The sequence below is a fragment of the Chenopodium album genome, chromosome 12 (assembly GCF_948465745.1).
Source record: "Chenopodium album chromosome 12, dcCheAlbu1.1, whole genome shotgun sequence".
Lineage (NCBI taxonomy): Eukaryota > Viridiplantae > Streptophyta > Magnoliopsida > Caryophyllales > Amaranthaceae > Chenopodium > Chenopodium album.
In genome coordinates, this window is record NC_137845.1 from 10208476 (window position 1) to 10215362 (window position 6887).

Consider the following 6887-nt stretch of genomic DNA (forward strand, 5'->3'; position numbering starts at 1 on the left):
TATTTAAGAGCTAACAATCAAACAACCAACATAAAAAGCCAACACAAACAGTTGGTCGTACCAACTAATCAAGTGAAACAGCAAGAAGCCAACAACCAACATTCATTGTCAAAAAAGCAATATCTTCTACCATAGTTGTTAAAATCTCGATCCGGATCTTACAATCCTACGATTCTACGATCCAAAATTGCGTGATCGATCTGGATCTTTGGTAGGAACTTATTACGATCCTACTCCGTTATTAATTATGCGTGGTAGGAACTCAACACGATCCTACGATTTTATTATGATCCTACGATCGATCCAATCCAACATTTTACTATAATATGAGACTTTAATTTATTTTGACATGTTTTTTTATTACTCATTACTCATTAGGTTATATGAACCTAATTAAAGTTAATGTACTCAATAATTATCGCTAATAAATTAGGAAATCCGAGACACGAATATGAGTTTATCAATTGACAACTTGCAAATGTCATAGTTAAGGTTTCATTCTTAATAAATTTAATTTGCACATAATTTATCAATTTAGAATTGTGTTATTAATCTTCTAACTACCTTACAGACAAAGCTATGCTAGATGAAGTTCAACCTTTCATAAGCAAACCAATGTCTTTTAGCATTAAAACCCCTTAGAAGAAATGTTTTTATGTCAATTTATAGCATAATATATAATATTATTCGTTATTAAGTAGGATCTTACGATCCTACGATCCGATTCTATCGATTTGATCCCACCCACCTCATTGATCCAAGGTAGAATCCCGATCCTAACAACCTTGTCTACTACTCCCTCCGTATTTAATTACTACCTCTTATCGGAAATTCTAAATCTGTCACTGCTTACATCCATATATTCAAAATTTATATTACTACCTTTTATGGAGCAAGTAATAAAATATGGAGACAGTTGAATTATATTGCCAAAAAAAAGAAATACTTCTTGTTTACCCTTCTTAATTAAAAAAAAATGATATTATGTTGTGAATTTGTGACCTTAGAAGATCGTCATCACTGTGCCTACTAGAAAGTTTGTGTCTTAGCTTAACCTATTTCACAAAAATAAGCATAAATATTTTATCTTCTTATTTAAAAAATAATTCAGAACTATTAGGTGAATTAAACACATTTGAAAACGTATTAGTAGGTGGGAGTTTAGCTATATACATTTATTTGCGTCTCATTACTCACATTAATATTGACAATACACTTTTTTTTTTTGACGGGATATTGACAATACACTTGATTTAGACGTGATAATAATAGCATTTCTAATCTTACATGTTACATTAATATTTTGTCTACACCATTAATATTACAAAAATCTCGTCCATAAAAGTACGTACATTGCCATATTATTCATAAACCAAACTCCTACCAAACAAGCAAAACCTAAACACATATTGTACTTCCTAATGGGTTATTGCATGTTGATCAATACACTAATCCTCCTTTTATTTACTTTATTTGCTTCATCTTTCGCAATAAAGATGGCCTTCCAACTAAATGGCCTCTTGTTGGGATGCTTCCTGCACTGCTCAAAAACGTCCATAATATTAATGACTTTATTTTTCATATTATGGAAAATTCTAACATGACCTTCCATTTTATAGGGCCTTGGCTAACCAACATGCACATTCTAGCAACCGTTGATCCTGCTAACCTTAACCATATATATAGCAAAAAATTTGAAAATTATGTTAAAGGTTCCAAATTTAAAGAAATCTTTGAGGGCCTCGGAGACGGAATCCTTAACTCAGATTCAGATATATGGAGTTACCATCGAAATGTGGCTCATTCTTTTCTCCACCATCCTCAATTCCATCGTTCGTTGATCAATGTAACGTGGAATAAAGTGGAGAATGGACTCATTCCCATCCTTGACCATGTTTCTAAGCACGCAATTGAGATTGACCTACAAGACGTATTCTTAAGGTTCATGTATGATACAATGAGTAAGATCATGATGGACCATGATCCGGAATCTCTTTCAATTGATTTGCCTGATTTTCCACTTTTAAAGGCGGTGTCTGATGGCGAGCATGGTGTTTTCCTTCGTCATGTTGTTCCAACATGCATGTGGAAATTCCAAAGGTGGTTAAACGTAGGAGCGGAGAAGAAGGTTAAACAAGCAATGGAAATCCTTGACGACTTTATTTACAAGTGCATAAATAAGAAGAGAGAAGAAATGAGGAATGCAACATCTAAGCCAAAGGATAATGAAATAGAGGTAAGTAGAGTAGATCTATTGACCTTATTTATGGATACCGATGAAAACTATATTAGGTCAAAGAGCCACGGTGACAATGATAAATTTTTAAGGGATACAATTTCAAGCTTTTATCTAGCCGGAGGAGAGACATCAAGTACTGAATTGACTTGGTTTTTTTACATCCTCTCAAACAACCCACAAGTTGTTAACAAGATTAAAATGGAGCTAGATGCAATAATGATACAAGTAAACAATAACTATGATAGGTTTCTAAGCAACTTTAAAGAGCTTAGCGACCAGCTAATATATCTTCATGCTACAATATGTGAATCATTAAGACTTTATCCAGCATTAGTATACAATCACAAGTCATCAGTTGAGCCAGACACCCTTCCTAGTGGTCATCAAGTGAATCCAAATACAGAAATTATCATCAACACGTACGTGATGGGAAGGATGAAATCGATATGGGGAGAAGATTGCAACGAGTTCAAGCCCGAAAGGTGGATAACTGAAGGTGGAACGATTAAACGTGAGCCATCGTACAAGTTTGCGGTGTTTAGTGCAGGGCCAAGGTCTTGCATGGGAAAGCAAATGGTTTTCACCCAAATGAAGATTATAGCTGCCTTCATCATCCAACACTACAATATAGAGACCGTGCAAGGATATTATCCTATCCTCGATCTCTCTATACTTCTTCGTATGAAAAATGGTTTTAAGGTTAAGATAAGTCGTTCTCAAAATTAATATGAAGTATAAGGTATTATATGTGGTGCCAAATAAAATGTACGTAGGTTCAAATATTAAATAATCATGGACTTTGTCCTTGCTTCCATTTTTAAATTTGTTACAAGTGATATAGAATATATCAAGGTTCTCGAAGATATACAAGTAAATTAAATAAGTAATGTCATGTATTGTATAAAATTATCTTCCCTGATAGGTTGAATTGATATTATATAACATGCATTTGTATTATATAAAATCTCACATATCTCTGTATAGAGCTGGAATACGTGCCATATCATGTCATTCTCATGTTTGTGTACAAAATCATACGAGTCGGAGAACCTTAACACTAACCCATGCCAGGTCAGGTCAGGTTCGTGTTCGGTCGACTAATTTCGGGTCAAGTACCCCCAATCCAAACCTAATCCATTTAACTTTTAATTTTGGGTTGAAATGAACGTGATATTTTCGTGTTCGAGTCAACACGAAATTGACCTTATTTGACCCCTTTTTTTTTTTACTGAAAGTAGTCTGAAACTGACCTGATTTTTATCTTCAAATAATAATTTGTCCAGTGCTTCAATTAGGTGAACCGTATAGATTATATGAATATATAAGATCGTATAAATTATGTAAATCGTATACAATATATATCAACAAAACAACAACAATAGAAATTAATAACAATATTAAAGTATTAAACTTGTAATTTAATATTACAACAACAAAAATCGAAAAGCAAAACAATATGTACAATAACGTATAATAAAATTCGAAATTAGTAAAAACAACAAGCATTATCCAATGAAAGGGAGGAGCACATGAAGTTTGAGCACTTGCAACTTGAAGCTTGATGTCCGTGAAGGAGAGGAAGACGTGGAGGAGGATGCACTTGCAACTTGCAAAGTATTTAGGAATTGATTTCTTGAGAGTTGAAGAGAGAGAAAATTGATTTTGGCAATTGATTTACCTTAGGATATTGAACTTTGAAGCCCTTAAAGAGAGAAGATGAGAGAAAGAGGAGTATGGAGCAGCGGCTACACCTAATAAAAGTGATCCTTATGGTTTTACTTTTTATAAGGAACATATATAATTTTGGCTTGGGCTGGTTACTTTTTTTTTTTTTTTTTGAAATAAGGTAAAATTATATTAACACTAGAAAAATTACACCAAAACAAGAACCCATTACGGGTTTCCCAACAAAAAAGCCAGAACAACAACAGGCTACAGGAACAGCAACCAAAAACAAAAACACAAACAGGAACTACAAGACATCAGAGATCAAAACTTAGTGATTAAACATCTAGACCACTCCCTATCCTTCTTACTCGTTTTCTTAGGCATTACCACACTAATTCTATGGTAAATATCCCCCAGCAAGTTCTTCATCACATGTTGGGGACTCTGAAGACAAAGCTCCCACACAGCCTTGTTCCTCTGCTGCCAAACAGAATACAACAACCCAACATAACAGCTCTGAATCACCTGTCTTCTAAATCTTCCTGGAATAAGTTGCAGCTTGTCATTACAACTCTCCAAAGTACTAGGGTCACATTTGTATCCAGTCACATTGTCAATAAACTTGCAGCATTCCTTAGTGTACTGACACTCAAAAAACAAATGATCTAATGTTTCATCGACTAAACCACACAAAGGACAGTCTGAAACATCAATAATGCCTAATCTAGCCAATCTCGATCTGACTCTGATTCTTCTCCATACAATCATCCAACTAGTGAAGCTATGTCTTGGAATATTCATTCTATTCCAGACCCAATTACACCAAGGCACATCCTGATGATCCTCTTTCAGCCAATTATAGCCACTAGCAACTGTGTAATCCCTTCCAGTAGCTAGCCACTTACTGCCAGAATAACCAGCTTTAAACTTTTCCTTCAACTTGCAAAACTGCTTCCAACTTCAACTAGCAGAATTAGAACAAGGAACCCTTTTCCAGTTTCTATCTTTAATATACAAGTGATTGATCCATTTTACCCAAAGACTGTCCTGATTACTAGCAAAATTCCAAACTTGCTTCCCCAAGGCAGCCAAATTCCAAAGATAGCAATCATGAATACCAAGCCCACCTTGCTTTTTACTCCTACACACAAAATCCCAAGAAATGGGAGGAACCCTGTTAGAAACAGCCTTCCCATCCCACAGAAAGAATCTGCAAACTGAAACAATCCCATCCATCACACTCTTGGGTAAAATAAAGATAGCAGCCCAATATGAATGCAGAGACAGCAGTACAGAATTAACAAGCTGAGCCCTTCCTGCATATGAGAGAGTTCTAGACCCCCAAGACCTAATTCTAGCTGTTATTTTGTCAATAAGACATTGACAATCAATCTTATTCAACTTCTTGGAGCTCACACTAACCCCAAGATCACTAGTGGAAAAAAGATCATCCGTAACGGGCAAAAACTGCCCATCCGTAACGGACAGCGGCCGTTACATATGTGGCCGTTACGGATGGCCTTTCTTATTCGTAACGGCTATTCGTAACGGGCGCTGTCCGTTACGAATAATGGGTTATTCGTAACGGGCACCTGAAAAGCCCGTTACTCTGCCCGTTATAAAAACCCCGTTATTCGTAACGGGCACCTGAAAAGCCCGTTACAAATAACCCCGTTATTCGTAACGGACAGCTTCTGCCCGTTACGAATACTATGAGATCCAATTAAAAAAAATCCAGCACATGTTTGGACAGCTAGCTTGAAAAATTATTTTATAAATTAATCAAATATATATATATATATATATATATATATATATATATATATATATATATATATATATATATACATACATACAAGTACAGTATACACTTAATAATTACCGCATAATATACAATCAAGAAAAGCTGCTTTAATTATTTACTAATAACTAAAACTAAAACAAAGCAAAAGCAAATCATTGTAATAATAATTAAACACGTTTACATAAGACTACCTAAAATAATAAATCGTTTATTCTAGCCATAATGTAAATGCTAAGCTCTCCAAAACTCTTGAGTAGCTTTGCCGCATTGCTTGCCCAACATCCTGCACGACAAGATAAATGCAAAATTTTGAGTACTTTTCAGTATAAGAAATGCATGCCTTCCAACAATCACATGGCAAAAACTTTCATCACTTTGTCTAACTGTGAATTTTAAATCCAAGTGGGAACAACAATACGATATTACATCTGGGGTAATTAGCAATGATGCAGCAAATTATGGGGCATTGATGACAAAGTACCTTGTTAAACTGTATCTTGCTCATATCTAGAGCTGTTTATAGCAATCTACTCCGGTCTCCCTCTGGGTCAGCTATCTTCTGAACAATGACATACATCTCCCAACATGAATCCGTAACATCAATAGGATTGCTACCTGTTGCCCATACAAACATAACAGATTATACTCCAACAAAAGAAAACAAATCAATAAAATTCACAAAGACAGCAAAACAAGACACATATACTTTTGCTACGAGGCTTCCATTTTCTTGCAAACTTATACATCTGAATCATCACTCAACATCTGTTAATCTGTTTTCATACTTCGATTATCATTACTTTGGGATGGGAAAATTCAATTCTGAATGTGCCTCAAAAAATTCACTTCTGAATTGGTAAAAGATCTATGGAGCAAATTGTAACTTGATGGTATAAATCCTTAATTTATTACTCCGGTTAATTGAGTTGCTAGTTTTCTGCCTTTGCTTGAATCTATCTGGAAACTCTAGCTGACATCTAGCGAGTAATGTAAAATCTCTACGACACACCATGAACAAAAACTTATGAACTTTTAGAAACAGATGTATCTTTCAAAAAGTTCATCAAATGTTCATTTACTGGGCTTTATTAAAGTGGTCAGACCTTTTATCCCCCCAAATTTGTTAGGGAGAATATCCTGGTTTCTAAGAAACCAATATTCTCTCAAAAGATTTAC

General features: G+C 34.8%; 1 pseudogene; it reads left to right on the plus strand.

The window, feature by feature from the left end:
- Positions 1-1421: 1421 nt before the first annotated feature.
- On the plus strand, positions 1422-3192 carry LOC145571922 (alkane hydroxylase MAH1-like; annotated as a pseudogene).
- Positions 3193-6887: the final 3695 nt, after the last annotated feature.